This window comes from Eleutherodactylus coqui, chromosome 9, assembly GCF_035609145.1.
Source record: "Eleutherodactylus coqui strain aEleCoq1 chromosome 9, aEleCoq1.hap1, whole genome shotgun sequence".
NCBI lineage: Eukaryota > Metazoa > Chordata > Amphibia > Anura > Eleutherodactylidae > Eleutherodactylus > Eleutherodactylus coqui.
In genome coordinates, this window is record NC_089845.1 from 129,950,209 (window position 1) to 129,971,427 (window position 21,219).

A 21,219-nucleotide genomic window follows, 5' to 3' on the forward strand; every position below is an offset into this window, starting at 1 on the left:
CCTGAACTCCAGCCCATGGTTGCACATAGCAAGGTAGGCCGCACTGCTACACTTCCACTGAGAGGTCTCGTTCTGTAGCTCCCGGTCTGGTGGTGTCAGTGGTAGAACTCCCAGGTCCAGGGGTGCGCTCAGGTAGGCAGGAATGCTCTAAAAGGCCTCTCCCACACTGGAGCTCCTGAGATGGTGTCCATTACGGCTGCTGGCTAGGCCACATCACCAAGTGATGGCTTTTGAAATGTGGAGATAAAGATTCCCAAAAAGGGGTGGCGTCATTGTGGCCAAAATAGGCCATGTTCTTAAGGGGATAAAGCAGGCAAAAGCCCATTGTCCCTGCGTGCAATGGCGGCCTGCAGCATTGTTGCATCTTTCACGCATTGGCAGATGTGGCGAGAAAGGGAACTACGTACACCTCCCACACCGGCAGCAGCAGCAGCAAGGCTACTGGAGGCAATGAGCGGTGAGCTGCAGGCCAAGCTAGAGTGCAACAAAAGATCAAGGGGGGAGTGATGGAGAGAAGGAAAGCCCGTTGCCAATGGCTGTCAACCCTCTAAGCATGCCCTGACACAAGTGGCTCCTGGACACCTGACCAGGCGTCGGGCTGTGAGCCTGGCTGGCTCGTTCTTTCTTTCTTTGGCACCCTAAATCTTTTCGTAGCCTTAGCATTGAATGCATTGGCCACTCCTTTGGAAGGACACCTCCTGCTCGGGAGTGTCATTTCTCTGCAACACGGGTCGGTATGAGACCCGCCCTCGGCCCTTACAGCCTCGTATCTGGGGAGCTGGGTCAAAACTGTGGGAACGGCAGCCCGAGGAAAGCTACCCAAGCAACGCAGGGCAGCTGACTAGCGTCTACTGGCCATACCATCCTGGAAACGCCCGATCCCCCTCTGCTCTCGGAAGATAAGCAGGGTAAGGCTCAGACAGTACTTGGATGGGAGACCTCGTGGGAATACCGGGTGCTGTAGACTCCTGTGTCTCTTCTTCTTTTCCCCAGTCGAGCCAGCACGGAGCTGGTCCTAGCCTCCCAGAAAGAAGCAAGACCCTCGGTGGCCGCTAGGGGCCTAAAGCCGAAAGCCCCCCCTCGCACCCCCTGTCTCCGCCCGCAAAGGACAGAGTTAAAAGCGGCTTGCGCACAAAGGCCCCGGGCAAGGGTTGCCGACTGGCCGGTAATTCCTGGACGCTGCTGGTAAATCGGCTGCTCTTTTCCAAGGTCAGCGAGAAGGATTAGGGGGCTTTGGGAGTTCTTGGAGGCGACTGGATTTGGGAGGATGTTCCAGCTCCCGCTCAACAAGGCCGTGCGACCGTGAGTTGGTAGGAGCTTGTGACGGAGGGGTAAATCTGTCCCACTTGTAAGGTATATAGTTGAGCGAAGTGGCTAAAAAGAAATGTTGTCTGCCGCTGATTTTTGCATTGCTGGTGGAGGAAAAGAAAGACTTGAGATTGTGAAGGAGCCTTGGCTCTTGGAAGTGCGCCTCACCCGGTCGCGCGCAAGCAGCGGCAGCATGAGGCTGCAGAGAGTTGAGGGAGGGGAAGGCCAAGAGGAACGGGCCTGGTGTGGAGCCGTGCAAAGAACAGCAGCAGCGTCAGCAGCACTGTGAAGCAGAAGAGCAGAAAGCGAGAGGCCTGTCTCTGCCTACGGCCACACCACCCTGAACACGCCCGATCTCGTCTGATCTCGGAAGCTAAGCAGGGTCGGGCCTGGTTAGTACTTGGATGGGAGACCGCCTGGGAATACCAGGTGCTGTAGGCTTTTGCTTTTCCTCACCGGCACCAGTACTTGGATGGGAGACCGCCTGGGAATACCAGGTGCTGTAGGCTTTTGCTTTTCCTCACCGGCACCAGCAGGAGTCGCACTCCTCCCTTTAGGACCTTTTCTTCCCTCACACTTTTTCAAGGGCGCACTTACTTGCTTTTTGTCGTTTGCTTTCCGTCTGCTGCTCTTTAACCCCCTAATGCCAGGAAAGCACCGCACTGCATTATCATAGCCCTCACAGGTTTCTTTCTGCTTCCAATGCCCTACAGGGACATTGAAAGAAATCTGTGGTAGAAAAAGAAAAAGAAAACTACTGTACCACCCCCTTCCTTCTACACTTACCCCTTTTTGGTAAGAAAGAAACGAGAAATGTACAGAAACAGACCCTGTATTTGGTAGCTTGCTATCCGGAAAGACAATACCAGGTAGGATGGGGTTGTAGTTGTCAGTCTGCGACGCCACCGTTCCCCACAGCGGCATTCATACACGGCGGATAAATAAGACCGGACGAGCGTACAGTACCTCGGGTCCTCCGGACCGGTAGAGGCCCGGTGAAACTTTACGAGTGACTTTGAAAACACGGTACAACACACTTCAGCAGGCAGACTTTACAGCGCAGGTAGATTAGCATTCTTCGGAAAACTCCAGCTGAAAGTCCATGGCCACAGAACGGCAGTAACTATCAGCCCGCTCTCGTGGACTGCAACGCGCGTGGCTGTCGGCTAAAGGTGTACCACTAGACGGTGATCCAGACTGCGGACGGCGGCATAGGAATGGTAAACCGACTTTAGGTTATTTTCAGGGGTTCGGCAGACTTCAGCACGGATCTTGCTGTAGGAAAGGTATAGTCCCAAGAGGAGGCAGTTACTTACCATGGCTCCCTTGGACTAGGACTCTTGGGAAGAAAGATATTTGGTCTCCCTCACTCACATGCGCGTCACATAGGCTTAGGCGGCCTTTCCTTCTCCTCCATCTTCGGCAAGGCAAGGGCTAATGGTGCCCTCGTGCGTCTCTGTGCTAGCGAACCCTCGGGTGGAAGATGGGTGCTTCTCAGCAGAGCAGACTTAGACTTCACTCCACTGAACTCTCTTGTGGAAGCCAATCACACATATGTATAGATTCATCCCCACCACGTCACATGGCACTGTAAGATGGATACATTCAGCAGCAGCAGAGCTCACAGGCAATGACTTTAAGGGAGTTAACCCTTCAGACGCTGCAGCTGTGCAACACGCACAGAGAAAATAGACATGACAGCTTTGCACAGTGCATCCACATAAGACAGAGATGTATGACAATTCTGGAGGGGACCAGGATGTCACTCTGGGACACTCCGGCGGCGGCGGCAGCAGCAGCAGCAAGGCTGTTGGAGGCAACGAGCGGTGAGCTGCAGGCCGAGCTAGAACGCAGCGGAAGAAGATAAAGGTGGTGGTGGTGGTGGGGGGAACCAGAAAGAAGCCAATGGCTGTCCACCCTCTTAGCATGCCCTGCCACAAGTGGCCCCTGGACACCTGGCCAGGCGTCGGGCTCTCTGGGTCTCTCTTTCTTTCTTTGGCACCCTGAATCTTTTCTCAGCCTTAGCATGGAATGCCTTGGCCCCACCTTTTGAAGGGCACCTGCTGCTGGGGAGTGTCACGTCTCTGCAACACGGGTCGGTACGAGAGCCGCCCCCGGCCCTTGCAGCCTCGGATCTGGGGAGCCGGCCCCCGGCTGGGCCAAAGGTGTGGGAACGGCAGCCCGAGGTAAGCTACCCGGGCGACTCGGGGCAGCTGGCTTCCGTCTACCGGCCATACCACCCTGGAAACGTCCGATCCCCTCCGCTCTCGGAAGCTAAGCAGGGTTGGGCTCGGACAGTACTTGGATGGGAGACCTCCTGGGAATACCGGGTGCTGTAGACTCCTGCCTCTCTTCTTCTTTTCCCCAGTCGAGCCAGCACGGAGCTGCTCCTAGCCTCCCAGAAAGAAGCAAGACCCTCGGTGGCCGCTAGGGGCCTAAAGCCGAAAGCCCCCCCTCGCACCCCCTGTCTCCGCCCGCAAAGGACAGAGTTAAAAGCGGCTTGCGCACAAAGGCCCCGGGCAAGGGTTGCCGACTGGCCGGTAATTCCTGGACGCTGCTGCTAAATCGGCTGCTCTTTTCCAAGGTCAGCGAGAAGGATTAGGGGGCTTTGGGAGTTCTTGGAGGCGACTGGATTTGGGAAGATGTTCCAGCTCCCGCTCAACAAGGCCGTGCGACCGTGAGTTGGTAGGAGCTTGTGACGGAGGGGTAAATCTGTCCCACTTGTAAGGTATATAGTTGAGCGAAGTGGCTAAAAAGAAATGTTGTCTGCCGCTGATTTTTGCATTGCTGGTGGAGGAAAAGAAAGACTTGAGATTGTGAAGGAGCCTTGGCTCTTGGAAGTGCGCCTCACCCGGTCGCGCGCAAGCAGCGGCAGCATGAGGCTGCAGAGAGTTGAGGGAGGGGAAGGCCAAGAGGAACGGGCCTGGTGTGGAGCCGTGCAAAGAACAGCAGCAGCGTCAGCAGCGTCAGCAGCGTCAGCAGCGTCAGCAGCGTCAGCAGCGTCAGCAGCGTCAGCAGCGTCAGCAGCACTGTGAAGCAGAAGAGCAGAAAGCGAGAGGCCTGTCTCTGCCTACGGCCACACCACCCTGAACACGCCCGATCTCGTCTGATCTCGGAAGCTAAGCAGGGTCGGTCCTGGTTAGTACTTGGATGGGAGACCGCCTGGGAATACCAGGTGCTGTAGGCTTTTGCTTTTCCTCACCGGCACCAGTACTTGGATGGGAGACCGCCTGGGAATACCAGGTGCTGTAGGCTTTTGCTTTTCCTCACCGGCACCAGCAGGAGTCGCACTCCTCCCTTTAGGACCTTTTCTTCCCTCACACTTTTTCAAGGGCGCACTTACTTGCTTTTTGTCGTTTGCTTTCCGTCTGCTGCTCTTTAACCCCCTAATGCCAGGAAAGCACCGCACTGCATTATCATAGCCCTCACAGGTTTCTTTCTGCTTCCAATGCCCTACAGGGACATTGAAAGAAATCTGTGGTAGAAAAAGAAAAAGAAAACTACTGTACCACCCCCTTCCTTCTACACTTACCCCTTTTTGGTAAGAAAGAAACGAGAAATGTACAGAAACAGACCCTGTGTTTGGTAGCTTGCTATCCGGAAAGACAATACCAGGTAGGATGGGGTTGTAGTTGTCAGTCTGCGACGCCACCGTTCCCCACAGCGGCATTCATACACGGCGGATAAATAAGACCGGACGAGTGTACAGTACCTCGGGTCCTCCGGACCGGTAGAGGCCCGGTGAAACTTTACGAGTGACTTTGAAAACACGGTACAACACACTTCAGCAGGCAGACTTTACAGCGCAGGTAGATTAGCATTCTTCGGAAAACTCCAGCTGAAAGTCCATGGCCACAGAACGGCAGTAACTATCAGCCCGCTCTCGTGGACTGCAACGCGCGTGGCTGTCGGCTAAAGGTGTACCACTAGACGGTGATCCAGACTGCGGACGGCGGCATAGGAATGGTAAACCGACTTTAGGTTATTTTCAGGGGTTCGGCAGACTTCAGCACGGATCTTGCTGTAGGAAAGGTATAGTCCCAAGAGGAGGCAGTTACTTACCATGGCTCCCTTGGACTAGGACTCTTGGGAAGAAAGATATTTGGTCTCCCTCACTCACATGCGCGTCACATAGGCTTAGGCGGCCTTTCCTTCTCCTCCATCTTCGGCAAGGCAAGGGCTAATGGTGCCCTCGTGCGTCTCTGTGCTAGCGAACCCTCGGGTGGAAGATGGGTGCTTCTCAGCAGAGCAGACTTAGACTTCACTCCACTGAACTCTCTTGTGGAAGCCAATCACACATATGTATAGATTCATCCCCACCACGTCACATGGCACTGTAAGATGGATACATTCAGCAGCAGCAGAGCTCACAGGCAATGACTTTAAGGGAGTTAACCCTTCAGACGCTGCAGCTGTGCAACACGCACAGAGAAAATAGACATGACAGCTTTGCACAGTGCATCCACATAAGACAGAGATGTATGACAATTCTGGAGGGGACCAGGATGTCACTCTGGGACACTCCGGCGGCGGCGGCAGCAGCAGCAGCAAGGCTGTTGGAGGCAACGAGCGGTGAGCTGCAGGCCGAGCTAGAACGCAGCGGAAGAAGATAAAGGTGGTGGTGGTGGTGGGGGGAACCAGAAAGAAGCCAATGGCTGTCCACCCTCTTAGCATGCCCTGCCACAAGTGGCCCCTGGACACCTGGCCAGGCGTCGGGCTCTCTGGGTCTCTCTTTCTTTCTTTGGCACCCTGAATCTTTTCTCAGCCTTAGCATGGAATGCCTTGGCCCCACCTTTTGAAGGGCACCTGCTGCTGGGGAGTGTCACGTCTCTGCAACACGGGTCGGTACGAGAGCCGCCCCCGGCCCTTGCAGCCTCGGATCTGGGGAGCCGGCCCCCGGCTGGGCCAAAGATGTGGGAACGGCAGCCCGAGGTAAGCTACCCGGGCGACTCGGGGCAGCTGGCTAGCGTCTACCGGCCATACCACCCTGGAAACGTCCGATCCCCTCCGCTCTCGGAAGCTAAGCAGGGTTGGGCTCGGACAGTACTTGGATGGGAGACCTCCTGGGAATACCGGGTGCTGTAGACTCCTGCCTCTCTTCTTCTTTTCCCCAGTCGAGCCAGCACGGAGCTGGTCCTAGCCTCCCAGAAAGAAGCAAGACCCTCGGTGGCCGCTAGGGGCCTAAAGCCGAAAGCCCCCCCTCGCACCCCCTGTCTCCGCCCGCAAAGGACAGAGTTAAAAGCGGCTTGCGCACAAAGGCCCCGGGCAAGGGTTGCCGACTGGCCGGTAATTCCTGGACGCTGCTGGTAAATCGGCTGCTCTTTTCCAAGGTCAGCGAGAAGGATTAGGGGGCTTTGGGAGTTCTTGGAGGCGACTGGATTTGGGAAGATGTTCCAGCTCCCGCTCAACAAGGCCGTGCGACCGTGAGTTGGTAGGAGCTTGTGACGGAGGGGTAAATCTGTCCCACTTGTAAGGTATATAGTTGAGCGAAGTGGCTAAAAAGAAATGTTGTCTGCCGCTGATTTTTGCATTGCTGGTGGAGGAAAAGAAAGACTTGAGATTGTGAAGGAGCCTTGGCTCTTGGAAGTGCGCCTCACCCGGTCGCGCGCAAGCAGCGGCAGCATGAGGCTGCAGAGAGTTGAGGGAGGGGAAGGCCAAGAGGAACGGGCCTGGTGTGGAGCCGTGCAAAGAACAGCAGCAGCGTCAGCAGCGTCAGCAGCGTCAGCAGCGTCAGCAGCGTCAGCAGCGTCAGCAGCGTCAGCAGCGTCAGCAGCGTCAGCAGCGTCAGCAGCACTGTGAAGCAGAAGAGCAGAAAGCGAGAGGTCTGTCTCTGCCTACGGCCACACCACCCTGAACACGCCCGATCTCGTCTGATCTCGGAAGCTAAGCAGGGTCGGTCCTGGTTAGTACTTGGATGGGAGACCGCCTGGGAATACCAGGTGCTGTAGGCTTTTGCTTTTCCTCACCGGCACCAGTACTTGGATGGGAGACCGCCTGGGAATACCAGGTGCTGTAGGCTTTTGCTTTTCCTCACCGGCACCAGCAGGAGTCGCACTCCTCCCTTTAGGACCTTTTCTTCCCTCACACTTTTTCAAGGGCGCACTTACTTGCTTTTTGTCGTTTGCTTTCCGTCTGCTGCTCTTTAACCCCCTAATGCCAGGAAAGCACCGCACTGCATTATCATAGCCCTCACAGGTTTCTTTCTGCTTCCAATGCCCTACAGGGACATTGAAAGAAATCTGTGGTAGAAAAAGAAAAAGAAAACTACTGTACCACCCCCTTCCTTCTACACTTACCCCTTTTTGGTAAGAAAGAAACGAGAAATGTACAGAAACAGACCCTGTGTTTGGTAGCTTGCTATCCGGAAAGACAATACCAGGTAGGATGGGGTTGTAGTTGTCAGTCTGCGACGCCACCGTTCCCCACAGCGGCATTCATACACGGCGGATAAATAAGACCGGACGAGCGTACAGTACCTCGGGTCCTCCGGACCGGTAGAGGCCCGGTGAAACTTTACGAGTGACTTTGAAAACACGGTACAACACACTTCAGCAGGCAGACTTTACAGCGCAGGTAGATTAGCATTCTTCGGAAAACTCCAGCTGAAAGTCCATGGCCACAGAACGGCAGTAACTATCAGCCCGCTCTCGTGGACTGCAACGCGCGTGGCTGTCGGCTAAAGGTGTACCACTAGACGGTGATCCAGACTGCGGACGGCGGCATAGGAATGGTAAACCGACTTTAGGTTATTTTCAGGGGTTCGGCAGACTTCAGCACGGATCTTGCTGCAGGAAAGGTATAGTCCCAAGAGGAGGCAGTTACTTACCATGGCTCCCTTGGACTAGGACTCTTGGGAAGAAAGATATTTGGTCTCCCTCACTCACATGCGCGTCACATAGGCTTAGGCGGCCTTTCCTTCTCCTCCATCTTCGGCAAGGCAAGGGCTAATGGTGCCCTCGTGCGTCTCTGTGCTAGCGAACCCTCGGGTGGAAGATGGGTGCTTCTCAGCAGAGCAGACTTAGACTTCACTCCACTGAACTCTCTTGTGGAAGCCAATCACACATATGTATAGATTCATCCCCACCACGTCACATGGCACTGTAAGATGGATACATTCAGCAGCAGCAGAGCTCACAGGCAATGACTTTAAGGGAGTTAACCCTTCAGACGCTGCAGCTGTGCAACACGCACAGAGAAAATAGACATGACAGCTTTGCACAGTGCATCCACATAAGACAGAGATGTATGACAATTCTGGAGGGGACCAGGATGTCACTCTGGGACACTCCGGCGGCGGCGGCAGCAGCAGCAGCAAGGCTGTTGGAGGCAACGAGCGGTGAGCTGCAGGCCGAGCTAGAACGCAGCGGAAGAAGATAAAGGTGGTGGTGGTGGTGGGGGGAACCAGAAAGAAGCCAATGGCTGTCCACCCTCTTAGCATGCCCTGCCACAAGTGGCCCCTGGACACCTGGCCAGGCGTCGGGCTCTCTGGGTCTCTCTTTCTTTCTTTGGCACCCTGAATCTTTTCTCAGCCTTAGCATGGAATGCCTTGGCCCCACCTTTTGAAGGGCACCTGCTGCTGGGGAGTGTCACGTCTCTGCAACACGGGTCGGTACGAGAGCCGCCCCCGGCCCTTGCAGCCTCGGATCTGGGGAGCCGGCCCCCGGCTGGGCCAAAGGTGTGGGAACGGCAGCCCGAGGTAAGCTACCCGGGCGACTCGGGGCAGCTGGCTAGCGTCTACCGGCCATACCACCCTGGAAACGCCCGATCCCCTCCGCTCTCGGAAGCTAAGCAGGGTTGGGCTCGGACAGTACTTGGATGGGAGACCTCCTGGGAATACCGGGTGCTGTAGACTCCTGCCTCTCTTCTTCTTTTCCCCAGTCGAGCCAGCACGGAGCTGGTCCTAGCCTCCCAGAAAGAAGCAAGACCCTCGGTGGCCGCTAGGGGCCTAAAGCCGAAAGCCCCCCCTCGCACCCCCTGTCTCCGCCCGCAAAGGACAGAGTTAAAAGCGGCTTGCGCACAAAGGCCCCGGGCAAGGGTTGCCGACTGGCCGGTAATTCCTGGACGCTGCTGCTAAATCGGCTGCTCTTTTCCAAGGTCAGCGAGAAGGATTAGGGGGCTTTGGGAGTTCTTGGAGGCAACTGGATTTGGGAGGATGTTCCAGCTCCCGCTCAACAAGGCCGTGCGACCGTGAGTTGGTAGGAGCTTGTGACGGAGGGGTAAATCTGTCCCACTTGTAAGGTATATAGTTGAGCGAAGTGGCTAAAAAGAAATGTTGTCTGCCGCTGATTTTTGCATTGCTGGTGGAGGAAAAGAAAGACTTGAGATTGTGAAGGAGCCTTGGCTCTTGGAAGTGCGCCTCACCCGGTCGCGCGCAAGCAGCGGCAGCATGAGGCTGCAGAGAGTTGAGGGAGGGGAAGGCCAAGAGGAACGGGCCTGGTGTGGAGCCGTGCAAAGAACAGCAGCAGCGTCAGCAGCGTCGTCGGCACTGTGAAGCAGAAGAGCAGAAAGCGAGAGGCCTGTCTCTGCCTACGGCCACACCACCCTGAACACGCCCGATCTCGTCTGATCTCGGAAGCTAAGCAGGGTCGGGCCTGGTTAGTACTTGGATGGGAGACCGCCTGGGAATACCAGGTGCTGTAGGCTTTTGCTTTTCCTCACCGGCACCAGCAGGAGTCGCACTCCTCCCTTTAGGACCTTTTCTTCCCTCACCCTTTTTCAAGGGCGCACTTACTTGCTTTTTGTCGTTTGCTTTCCGTCTGCTGCTCTTTAACCCCCTAATGCCAGGAAAGCACCGCACTGCATTATCATAGCCCTCACAGCTTTCTTTCTGCTTCCAATGCCCTACAGGGACATTGAAAGAAATCTGTGGTAGAAAAAGAAAAAGAAAACTACTGTACCACCCCCTTCCTTCTACACTTACCCCTTTTTGGTAAGAAAGAAACGAGAAATGTACAGAAACAGACCCTGTGTTTGGTAGCTTGCTATCCGGAAAGACAATACCAGGTAGGATGGGGTTGTAGTTGTCAGTCTGCGACGCCACCGTTCCCCACAGCGACATTCATACACGGCGGATAAATAAGACCGGACGAGCGTACAGTACCTCGGGTCCTCCGGACCGGTAGAGGCCCGGTGAAACTTTACGAGTGACTTTGAAAACACGGTACAACACACTTCAGCAGGCAGACTTTACAGCGCAGGTAGATTAGCATTCTTCGGAAAACTCCAGCTGAAAGTCCATGGCCACAGAACGGCAGTAGCTATCAGCCCGCTCTCGTGGACTGCAACGCGCGTGGCTGTCGGCTAAAGGTGTACCACTAGACGGTGATCCAGACTGCGGACGGCGGCATAGGAATGGTAAACCGACTTTAGGTTATTTTCAGGGGTTCGGCAGACTTCAGCACGGATCTTGCTGTAGGAAAGGTATAGTCCCAAGAGGAGGCAGTTACTTACCATGGCTCTCTTGGACTAGGACTCTTGGGGAAGAAAGATATTTGGTCTCCCTCACTCCCATGCGCGTCACATAGGCTTAGGCGGCCTTTCCTTCTCCTCCATCTTCGGCAAGGCAAGGGCTAATGGTGCCCTCGTGCGTCTCTGTGCTAGCGAACCCTCGGGTGGAAGATGGGTGCTTCTCAGCAGAGCAGACTTAGACTTCACTCCACTGAACTCTCTTGTGGAAGCCAATCACACATATGTATAGATTCATCCCCACCACGTCACATGGCACTGTAAGATGGATACATTCAGCAGCAGCAGAGCTCACAGGCAATGACTTTAAGGGAGTTAACCCTTCAGACGCTGCAGCTGTGCAACACGCACAGAGAAAATAGACATGACAGCTTTGCACAGTGCATCCACATAAGACAGAGATGTATGACAATTCTGGAGGGGACCAGGATGTCACTCTGGGAAACTCCGGCGGCGGCGGCAGCAGCAGCAGCAAGGCTGTTGGAGGCAACGAGCGGTGAGCTGCAGGCCGAGCTAGAACGCAGCGGAAGAAGATAAAGGTGGTGGTGGTGGTGGGGGGGAACCAGAAAGAAGCCAATGGCTGTCCACCCTCTTAGCATGCCCTGCCACAAGTGGCCCCTGGACACCTGGCCAGGCGTCGGGCTCTCTGGGTCTCTCTTTCTTTCTTTGGCACCCTGAATCTTTTCTCAGCCTTAGCATGGAATGCCTTGGCCCCACCTTTTGAAGGGCACCTGCTGCTGGGGAGTGTCACGTCTCTGCAACACGGGTCGGTACGAGAGCCGCCCCCGGCCCTTGCAGCCTCGGATCTGGGGAGCCGGCCCCCGGCTGGGCCAAAGGTGTGGGAACGGCAGCCCGAGGTAAGCTACCCGGGCGACTCGGGGCAGCTGGCTAGCGTCTACCGGCCATACCACCCTGGAAACGCCCGACCCCCTCCGCTCTCGGAAGCTAAGCAGGGTTGGGCTCGGACAGTACTTGGATGGGAGACCTCCTGGGAATACCGGGTGCTGTAGACTCCTGCCTCTCTTCTTCTTTTCCCCAGTCGAGCCAGCACGGAGCTGCTCCTAGCTTCCCAGAAAGAAGCAAGACCCTCGGTGGCCGCTAGGGGCCTAAAGCCGAAAGCCCCCCCTCGCACCCCCTGTCTCCGCCCGCAAAGGACAGAGTTAAAAGCGGCTTGCGCACAAAGGCCCCGGGCAAGGGTTGCCGACTGGCCGGTAATTCCTGGACGCTGCTGGTAAATCGGCTGCTCTTTTCCAAGGTCAGCGAGAAGGATTAGGGGGCTTTGGGAGTTCTTGGAGGCGACTGGATTTGGGAGGATGTTCCAGCTCCCGCTCAACAAGGCCGTGCGACCGTGAGTTGGTAGGAGCTTGTGACGGAGGGGTAAATCTGTCCCACTTGTAAGGTATATAGTTGAGCGAAGTGGCTAAAAAGAAATGTTGTCTGCCGCTGATTTTTGCATTGCTGGTGGAGGAAAAGAAAGACTTGAGATTGTGAAGGAGCCTTGGCTCTTGGAAGTGCGCCTCACCCGGTCGCGCGCAAGCAGCGGCAGCATGAGGCTGCAGAGAGTTGAGGGAGGGGAAGGCCAAGAGGAACGGGCCTGGTGTGGAGCCGTGCAAAGAACAGCAGCAGCGTCAGCAGCGTCGTCGGCACTGTGAAGCAGAAGAGCAGAAAGCGAGAGGCCTGTCTCTGCCTACGGCCACACCACCCTGAACACGCCCGATCTTGTCTGATCTCGGAAGCTAAGCAGGGTCGGGCCTGGTTAGTACTTGGATGGGAGACCGCCTGGGAATACCAGGTGCTGTAGGCTTTTGCTTTTCCTCACCGGCACCAGCAGGAGTCGCACTCCTCCCTTTAGGACCTTTTCTTCCCTCACACTTTTTCAAGGGCGCACTTACTTGCTTTTTGTCGTTTGCTTTCCGTCTGCTGCTCTTTAACCCCCTAATGCCAGGAAAGCACCGCACTGCATTATCATAGCCCTCACAGCTTTCTTTCTGCTTCCAATGCCCTACAGGGACATTGAAAGAAATCTGTGGTAGAAAAAGAAAAAGAAAACTACTGTACCACCCCCTTCCTTCTACACTTACCCCTTTTTGGTAAGAAAGAAACGAGAAATGTACAGAAACAGACCCTGTGTTTGGTAGCTTGCTATCCGGAAAGACAATACCAGGTAGGATGGGGTTGTAGTTGTCAGTCTGCGACGCCACCGTTCCCCACAGCGGCATTCATACACGGCGGATAAATAAGACCGGACGAGCGTACAGTACCTCGGGTCCTCCGGACCGGTAGAGGCCCGGTGAAACTTTACGAGTGACTTTGAAAACACGGTACAACACACTTCAGCAGGCAGACTTTACAGCGCAGGTAGATTAGCATTCTTCGGAAAACTCCAGCTGAAAGTCCATGGCCACAGAACGGCAGTAGCTATCAGCCCGCTCTCGTGGACTGCAACGCGCGTGGCTGTCGGCTAAAGGTGTACCACTAGACGGTGATCCAGACTGCGGACGGCGGCATAGGAATGGTAAACCGACTTTAGGTTATTTTCAGGGGTTCGGCAGACTTCAGCACGGATCTTGCTGTAGGAAAGGTATAGTCCCAAGAGGAGGCAGTTACTTACCATGGCTCTCTTGGACTAGGACTCTTGGGGAAGAAAGATATTTGGTCTCCCTCACTCCCATGCGCGTCACATAGGCTTAGGCGGCCTTTCCTTCTCCTCCATCTTCGGCAAGGCAAGGGCTAATGGTGCCCTCGTGCGTCTCTGTGCTAGCGAACCCTCGGGTGGAAGATGGGTGCTTCTCAGCAGAGCAGACTTAGACTTCACTCCACTGAACTCTCTTGTGGAAGCCAATCACACATATGTATAGATTCATCCCCACCACGTCACATGGCACTGTAAGATGGATACATTCAGCAGCAGCAGAGCTCACAGGCAATGACTTTAAGGGAGTTAACCCTTCAGACGCTGCAGCTGTGCAACACGCACAGAGAAAATAGACATGACAGCTTTGCACAGTGCATCCACATAAGACAGAGATGTATGACAATTCTGGAGGGGACCAGGATGTCACTCTGGGACACTCCGGCGGCGGCAGCAGCAGCAGCAAGGCTGTTGGAGGCAACGAGCGGTGAGCTGCAGGCCGAGCTAGAACGCAGCGGAAGAAGATAAAGGTGGTGGTGGTGGTGGGGGGAACCAGAAAGAAGCCAATGGCTGTCCACCCTCTTAGCATGCCCTGCCACAAGTGGCCCCTGGACACCTGGCCAGGCGTCGGGCTCTCTGGGTCTCTCTTTCTTTCTTTGGCACCCTGAATCTTTTCTCAGCCTTAGCATGGAATGCCTTGGCCCCACCTTTTGAAGGGCACCTGCTGCTGGGGAGTGTCACGTCTCTGCAACACGGGTCGGTACGAGAGCCGCCCCCGGCCCTTGCAGCCTCGGATCTGGGGAGCCGGCCCCCGGCTGGGCCAAAGATGTGGGAACGGCAGCCCGAGGTAAGCTACCCGGGCGACTCGGGGCAGCTGGCTAGCGTCTACCGGCCATACCACCCTGGAAACGTCCGATCCCCTCCGCTCTCGGAAGCTAAGCAGGGTTGGGCTCGGACAGTACTTGGATGGGAGACCTCCTGGGAATACCGGGTGCTGTAGACTCCTGCCTCTCTTCTTCTTTTCCCCAGTCGAGCCAGCACGGAGCTGGTCCTAGCCTCCCAGAAAGAAGCAAGACCCTCGGTGGCCGCTAGGGGCCTAAAGCCGAAAGCCCCCCCTCGCACCCCCTGTCTCCGCCCGCAAAGGACAGAGTTAAAAGCGGCTTGCGCACAAAGGCCCCGGGCAAGGGTTGCCGAGTGGCCGGTAATTCCTGGACGCTGCTGCTAAATCGGCTGCTCTTTTCCAAGGTCAGCGAGAAGGATTAGGGGGCTTTGGGAGTTCTTGGAGGCGACTGGATTTGGGAAGATGTTCCAGCTCCCGCTCAACAAGGCCGTGCGACCGTGAGTTGGTAGGAGCTTGTGACGGAGGGGTAAATCTGTCCCACTTGTAAGGTATATAGTTGAGCGAAGTGGCTAAAAAGAAATGTTGTCTGCCGCTGATTTTTGCATTGCTGGTGGAGGAAAAGAAAGACTTGAGATTGTGAAGGAGCCTTGGCTCTTGGAAGTGCGCCTCACCCGGTCGCGCGCAAGCAGCGGCAGCATGAGGCTGCAGAGAGTTGAGGGAGGGGAAGGCCAAGAGGAACGGGCCTGGTGTGGAGCCGTGCAAAGAACAGCAGCAGCGTCAGCAGCGTCAGCAGCGTCAGCAGCGTCAGCAGCGTCAGCAGCGTCAGCAGCGTCAGCAGCGTCAGCAGCGTCAGCAGCGTCAGCAGCGTCAGCAGCGTCAGCAGCGTCAGCAGCGTCGTCGGCACTGTGAAGCAGAAGAGCAGAAAGCGAGAGGTCTGTCTCTGCCTACGGCCACACCACCCTGAACACGCCCGATCTCGTCTGATCTCGGAAGCTAAGCAGGGTCGGTCCTGGTTAGTACTTGGATGGGAGACCGCCTGGGAATACCAGGTGCTGTAGGCTTTTGCTTTTCCTCACCGGCACCAGTACTTGGATGGGAGACCGCCTGGGAATACCAGGTGCTGTAGGCTTTTGCTTTTCCTCACCGGCACCAGCAGGAGTCGCACTCCTCCCTTTAGGACCTTTTCTTCCCTCACACTTTTTCAAGGGCGCACTTACTTGCTTTTTGTCGTTTGCTTTCCGTCTGCTGCTCTTTAACCCCCTAATGCCAGGAAAGCACCGCACTGCATTATCATAGCCCTCACAGCTTTCTTTCTGCTTCCAATGCCCTACAGGGACATTGAAAGAAATCTGTGGTAGAAAAAGAAAAAGAAAACTACTGTACCACCCCCTTCCTTCTACACTTACCCCTTTTTGGTAAGAAAGAAACGAGAAATGTACAGAAACAGACCCTGTGTTTGGTAGCTTGCTATCCGGAAAGACAATACCAGGTAGGATGGGGTTGTAGTTGTCAGTCTGCGACGCCACCGTTCCCCACAGCGGCATTCATACACGGCGGATAAATAAGACCGGACGAGCGTACAGTACCTCGGGTCCTCCGGACCGGTAGAGGCCCGGTGAAACTTTACGAGTGACTTTGAAAACACGGTACAACACACTTCAGCAGGCAGACTTTACAGCGCAGGTAGATTAGCATTCTTCGGAAAACTCCAGCTGAAAGTCCATGGCCACAGAACGGCAGTAGCTATCAGCCCGCTCTCGTGGACTGCAACGCGCGTGGCTGTCGGCTAAAGGTGTACCACTAGACGGTGATCCAGACTGCGGACGGCGGCATAGGAATGGTAAACCGACTTTAGGTTATTTTCAGGGGTTCGGCAGACTTCAGCACGGATCTTGCTGTAGGAAAGGTATAGTCCCAAGAGGAGGCAGTTACTTACCATGGCTCTCTTGGACTAGGACTCTTGGGGAAGAAAGATATTTGGTCTCCCTCACTCCCATGCGCGTCACATAGGCTTAGGCGGCCTTTCCTTCTCCTCCATCTTCGGCAAGGCAAGGGCTAATGGTGCCCTCGTGCGTCTCTGTGCTAGCGAACCCTCGGGTGGAAGATGGGTGCTTCTCAGCAGAGCAGACTTAGACTTCACTCCACTGAACTCTCTTGTGGAAGCCAATCACACATATGTATAGATTCATCCCCACCACGTCACATGGCACTGTAAGATGGATACATTCAGCAGCAGCAGAGCTCACAGGCAATGACTTTAAGGGAGTTAACCCTTCAGACGCTGCAGCTGTGCAACACGCACAGAGAAAATAGACATGACAGCTTTGCACAGTGCATCCACATAAGACAGAGATGTATGACAATTCTGGAGGGGACCAGGATGTCACTCTGGGACACTCCGGCGGCGGCGGCAGCAGCAGCAGCAAGGCTGTTGGAGGCAACGAGCGGTGAGCTGCAGGCCGAGCTAGAACGCAGCGGAAGAAGATAAAGGTGGTGGTGGTGGTGGGGGGAACCAGAAAGAAGCCAATGGCTGTCCACCCTCTTAGCATGCCCTGCCACAAGTGGCCCCTGGACACCTGGCCAGGCGTCGGGCTCTCTGGGTCTCTCTTTCTTTCTTTGGCACCCTGAATCTTTTCTCAGCCTTAGCATGGAATGCCTTGGCCCCACCTTTTGAAGGGCACCTGCTGCTGGGGAGTGTCACGTCTCTGCAACACGGGTCGGTACGAGAGCCGCCCCCGGCCCTTGCAGCCTCGGATCTGGGGAGCCGGCCCCCGGCTGGGCCAAAGATGTGGGAACGGCAGCCCGAGGTAAGCTACCCGGGCGACTCGGGGCAGCTGGCTAGCGTCTACCGGCCATACCACCCTGGAAACGTCCGATCCCCTCCGCTCTCGGAAGCTAAGCAGGGTTGGGCTCGGACAGTACTTGGATGGGAGACCTCCTGGGAATACCGGGTGCTGTAGACTCCTGCCTCTCTTCTTCTTTTCCCCAGTCGAGCCAGCACGGAGCTGGTCCTAGCCTCCCAGAAAGAAGCAAGACCCTCGGTGGCCGCTAGGGGCCTAAAGCCGAAAGCCCCCCCTCGCACCCCCTGTCTCCGCCCGCAAAGGACAGAGTTAAAAGCGGCTTGCGCACAAAGGCCCCGGGCAAGGGTTGCCGAGTGGCCGGTAATTCCTGGACGCTGCTGCTAAATCGGCTGCTCTTTTCCAAGGTCAGCGAGAAGGATTAGGGGGCTTTGGGAGTTCTTGGAGGCGACTGGATTTGGGAAGATGTTCCAGCTCCCGCTCAACAAGGCCGTGCGACCGTGAGTTGGTAGGAGCTTGTGACGGAGGGGTAAATCTGTCCCACTTGTAAGGTATATAGTTGAGCGAAGTGGCTAAAAAGAAATGTTGTCTGCCGCTGATTTTTGCATTGCTGGTGGAGGAAAAGAAAGACTTGAGATTGTGAAGGAGCCTTGGCTCTTGGAAGTGCGCCTCACCCGGTCGCGCGCAAGCAGCGGCAGCATGAGGCTGCAGAGAGTTGAGGGAGGGGAAGGCCAAGAGGAACGGGCCTGGTGTGGAGCCGTGCAAAGAACAGCAGCGTCAGCAGCGTCGTCGGCACTGTGAAGCAGAAGAGCAGAAAGCGAGAGGCCTGTCTCTGCCTACGGCCACACCACCCTGAACACGCCCGATCTCGTCTGATCTCGGAAGCTAAGCAGGGTCGGGCCTGGTTAGTACTTGGATGGGAGACCGCCTGGGAATACCAGGTGCTGTAGGCTTTTGCTTTTCCTCACCGGCACCAGTACTTGGATGGGAGACCGCCTGGGAATACCAGGTGCTGTAGGCTTTTGCTTTTCCTCACCGGCACCAGCAGGAGTCGCACTCCTCCCTTTAGGACCTTTTCTTCCCTCACACTTTTTCAAGGGCGCACTTACTTGCTTTTTGTCGTTTGCTTTCCGTCTGCTGCTCTTTAACCCCCTAATGCCAGGAAAGCACCGCACTGCATTATCATAGCCCTCACAGCTTTCTTTCTGCTTCCAATGCCCTACAGGGACATTGAAAGAAATCTGTGGTAGAAAAAGAAAAAGAAAACTACTGTACCACCCCCTTCCTTCTACACTTACCCCTTTTTGGTAAGAAAGAAACGAGAAATGTACAGAAACAGACCCTGTGTTTGGTAGCTTGCTATCCGGAAAGACAATACCAGGTAGGATGGGGTTGTAGTTGTCAGTCTGCGACGCCACCGTTCCCCACAGCGGCATTCATACACGGCGGATAAATAAGACCGGACGAGCGTACAGTACCTCGGGTCCTCCGGACCGGTAGAGGCCCGGTGAAACTTTACGAGTGACTTTGAAAACACGGTACAACACACTTCAGCAGGCAGACTTTACAGCGCAGGTAGATTAGCATTCTTCGGAAAACTCCAGCTGAAAGTCCATGGCCACAGAACGGCAGTAGCTATCAGCCCGCTCTCGTGGACTGCAACGCGCGTGGCTGTCGGCTAAAGGTGTACCACTAGACGGTGATCCAGACTGCGGACGGCGGCATAGGAATGGTAAACCGACTTTAGGTTATTTTCAGGGGTTCGGCAGACTTCAGCACGGATCTTGCTGTAGGAAAGGTATAGTCCCAAGAGGAGGCAGTTACTTACCATGGCTCCCTTGGACTAGGACTCTTGGGGAAGAAAGATATTTGGTCTCCCTCACTCCCATGCGCGTCACATAGGCTTAGGCGGCCTTTCCTTCTCCTCCATCTTCGGCAAGGCAAGGGCTAATGGTGCCCTCGTGCGTCTCTGTGCTAGCGAACCCTCGGGTGGAAGATGGGTGCTTCTCAGCAGAGCAGACTTAGACTTCACTCCACTGAACTCTCTTGTGGAAGCCAATCACACATATGTATAGATTCATCCCCACCACGTCACATGGCACTGTAAGATGGATACATTCAGCAGCAGCAGAGCTCACAGGCAATGACTTTAAGGGAGTTAACCCTTCAGACGCTGCAGCTGTGCAACACGCACAGAGAAAATAGACATGACAGCTTTGCACAGTGCATCCACATAAGACAGAGATGTATGACAATTCTGGAGGGGACCAGGATGTCACTCTGGGACACTCCGGCGGCGGCGGCAGCAGCAGCAGCAAGGCTGTTGGAGGCAACGAGCGGTGAGCTGCAGGCCGAGCTAGAACGCAGCGGAAGAAGATAAAGGTGGTGGTGGTGGTGGGGGGAACCAGAAAGAAGCCAATGGCTGTCCACCCTCTTAGCATGCCCTGCCACAAGTGGCCCCTGGACACCTGGCCAGGCGTCGGGCTCTCTGGGTCTCTCTTTCTTTCTTTGGCACCCTGAATCTTTTCTCAGCCTTAGCATGGAATGCCTTGGCCCCACCTTTTGAAGGGCACCTGCTGCTGGGGAGTGTCACGTCTCTGCAACACGGGTCGGTACGAGAGCCGCCCCCGGCCCTTGCAGCCTCGGATCTGGGGAGCCGGCCCCCGGCTGGGCCAAAGGTGTGGGAACGGCAGCCCGAGGTAAGCTACCCGGGCGACTCGGGGCAGCTGGCTAGCGTCTACCGGCCATACCACCCTGGAAACGCCCGATCCCCTCCGCTCTCGGAAGCTAAGCAGGGTTGGGCTCGGACAGTACTTGGATGGGAGACCTCCTGGGAATACCGGGTGCTGTAGACTCCTGCCTCTCTTCTTCTTTTCCCCAGTCGAGCCAGCACGGAGCTGGTCCTAGCCTCCCAGAAAGAAGCAAGACCCTCGGTGGCCGCTAGGGGCCTAAAGCCGAAAGCCCCCCCTCGCACCCCCTGTCTCCGCCCGCAAAGGACAGAGTTAAAAGCGGCTTGCGCACAAAGGCCCCGGGCAAGGGTTGCCGACTGGCCGGTAATTCCTGGACGCTGCTGGTAAATCGGGTGCTCTTTTCCAAGGTCAGCGAGAAGGATTAGGGGGCTTTGGGAGTTCTTGGAGGCGACTGGATTTGGGAGGATGTTCCAGCTCCCGCTCAACAAGGCCGTGCGACCGTGAGTTGGTAGGAGCTTGTGACGGAGGGGTAAATCTGTCCCACTTGTAAGGTATATAGTTGAGCGAAGTGGCTAAAAAGAAATGTTGTCTGCCGCTGATTTTTGCATTGCTGGTGGAGGAAAAGAAAGACTTGAGATTGTGAAGGAGCCTTGGCTCTTGGAAGTGCGCCTCACCCGGTCGCGCGCAAGCAGCGGCAGCATGAGGCTGCAGAGAGTTGAGGGAGGGGAAGGCCAAGAGGAACGGGCCTGGTGTGGAGCCGTGCAAAGAACAGCAGCAGCGTCAGCAGCGTCGTCGGCACTGTGAAGCAGAAGAGCAGAAAGCGAGAGGCCTGTCTCTGCCTACGGCCACACCACCCTGAACACGCCCGATCTCGTCTGATCTCGGAAGCTAAGCAGGGTCGGGCCTGGTTAGTACTTGGATGGGAGACCGCCTGGGAATACCAGGTGCTGTAGGCTTTTGCTTTTCCTCACCGGCACCAGTACTTGGATGGGAGACCGCCTGGGAATACCAGGTGCTGTAGGCTTTTGCTTTTCCTCACCGGCACCAGCAGGAGTCGCACTCCTCCCTTTAGGACCTTTTCTTCCCTCACCCTTTTTCAAGGGCGCACTTACTTGCTTTTTGTCGTTTGCTTTCCGTCTGCTGCTCTTTAACCCCCTAATGCCAGGAAAGCACCGCACTGCATTATCATAGCCCTCACAGCTTTCTTTCTGCTTCCAATGCCCTACAGGGACATTGAAAGAAATCTGTGGTAGAAAAAGAAAAAGAAAACTACTGTACCACCCCCTTCCTTCTACACTTACCCCTTTTTGGTAAGAAAGAAACGAGAAATGTACAGAAACAGACCCTGTGTTTGGTAGCTTGCTATCCGGAAAGACAATACCAGGTAGGATGGGGTTGTAGTTGTCAGTCTGCGACGCCACCGTTCCCCACAGCGACATTCATACACGGCGGATAAATAAGACCGGACGAGCGTACAGTACCTCG

At 55.6% G+C, this 21,219-nt stretch overlaps 15 non-coding genes and 1 pseudogene across 15 annotated transcripts; all 16 read left to right on the forward strand.

Moving 5' to 3' along the window:
* The first annotated feature begins 846 nt into the window (after positions 1–846).
* Positions 847–967, forward strand: LOC136579373 (5S ribosomal RNA; annotated as a pseudogene).
* A 663-nt stretch (positions 968–1,630) lies between these two features.
* Positions 1,631–1,749, forward strand: LOC136579234 (5S ribosomal RNA). Its single transcript, XR_010786719.1, has one exon. It is a non-coding gene; the product is annotated as a 5S ribosomal RNA (ribosomal RNA).
* Positions 1,750–3,530: 1,781 nt separating this feature from the next.
* On the forward strand, positions 3,531–3,650 carry LOC136579363 (5S ribosomal RNA). The gene has a single exon (XR_010786844.1). It is a non-coding gene; the product is annotated as a 5S ribosomal RNA (ribosomal RNA).
* A 726-nt stretch (positions 3,651–4,376) lies between these two features.
* On the forward strand, positions 4,377–4,495 carry LOC136579266 (5S ribosomal RNA). The gene has a single exon (XR_010786750.1). It is a non-coding gene; the product is annotated as a 5S ribosomal RNA (ribosomal RNA).
* A 1,781-nt stretch (positions 4,496–6,276) lies between these two features.
* LOC136579364 (5S ribosomal RNA) lies at positions 6,277–6,396 on the forward strand. Its single transcript, XR_010786845.1, has one exon. It is a non-coding gene; the product is annotated as a 5S ribosomal RNA (ribosomal RNA).
* A 744-nt stretch (positions 6,397–7,140) lies between these two features.
* Positions 7,141–7,259, forward strand: LOC136579267 (5S ribosomal RNA). Its single transcript, XR_010786751.1, has one exon. It is a non-coding gene; the product is annotated as a 5S ribosomal RNA (ribosomal RNA).
* A 1,781-nt stretch (positions 7,260–9,040) lies between these two features.
* Positions 9,041–9,160, forward strand: LOC136579276 (5S ribosomal RNA). Its single transcript, XR_010786760.1, has one exon. It is a non-coding gene; the product is annotated as a 5S ribosomal RNA (ribosomal RNA).
* A 672-nt stretch (positions 9,161–9,832) lies between these two features.
* LOC136579349 (5S ribosomal RNA) lies at positions 9,833–9,951 on the forward strand. Its single transcript, XR_010786830.1, has one exon. It is a non-coding gene; the product is annotated as a 5S ribosomal RNA (ribosomal RNA).
* Positions 9,952–11,666: 1,715 nt separating this feature from the next.
* LOC136579336 (5S ribosomal RNA) lies at positions 11,667–11,786 on the forward strand. Its single transcript, XR_010786818.1, has one exon. It is a non-coding gene; the product is annotated as a 5S ribosomal RNA (ribosomal RNA).
* Positions 11,787–12,458: 672 nt separating this feature from the next.
* Positions 12,459–12,577, forward strand: LOC136579269 (5S ribosomal RNA). The gene has a single exon (XR_010786753.1). It is a non-coding gene; the product is annotated as a 5S ribosomal RNA (ribosomal RNA).
* Positions 12,578–14,288: 1,711 nt separating this feature from the next.
* Positions 14,289–14,408, forward strand: LOC136579365 (5S ribosomal RNA). Its single transcript, XR_010786846.1, has one exon. It is a non-coding gene; the product is annotated as a 5S ribosomal RNA (ribosomal RNA).
* Positions 14,409–15,188: 780 nt separating this feature from the next.
* Positions 15,189–15,307, forward strand: LOC136579268 (5S ribosomal RNA). The gene has a single exon (XR_010786752.1). It is a non-coding gene; the product is annotated as a 5S ribosomal RNA (ribosomal RNA).
* Positions 15,308–17,089: 1,782 nt separating this feature from the next.
* On the forward strand, positions 17,090–17,209 carry LOC136579367 (5S ribosomal RNA). The gene has a single exon (XR_010786848.1). It is a non-coding gene; the product is annotated as a 5S ribosomal RNA (ribosomal RNA).
* Positions 17,210–17,878: 669 nt separating this feature from the next.
* LOC136579399 (5S ribosomal RNA) lies at positions 17,879–17,997 on the forward strand. Its single transcript, XR_010786871.1, has one exon. It is a non-coding gene; the product is annotated as a 5S ribosomal RNA (ribosomal RNA).
* Positions 17,998–19,779: 1,782 nt separating this feature from the next.
* On the forward strand, positions 19,780–19,899 carry LOC136579277 (5S ribosomal RNA). Its single transcript, XR_010786761.1, has one exon. It is a non-coding gene; the product is annotated as a 5S ribosomal RNA (ribosomal RNA).
* Positions 19,900–20,571: 672 nt separating this feature from the next.
* Positions 20,572–20,690, forward strand: LOC136579410 (5S ribosomal RNA). The gene has a single exon (XR_010786882.1). It is a non-coding gene; the product is annotated as a 5S ribosomal RNA (ribosomal RNA).
* Positions 20,691–21,219: the final 529 nt, after the last annotated feature.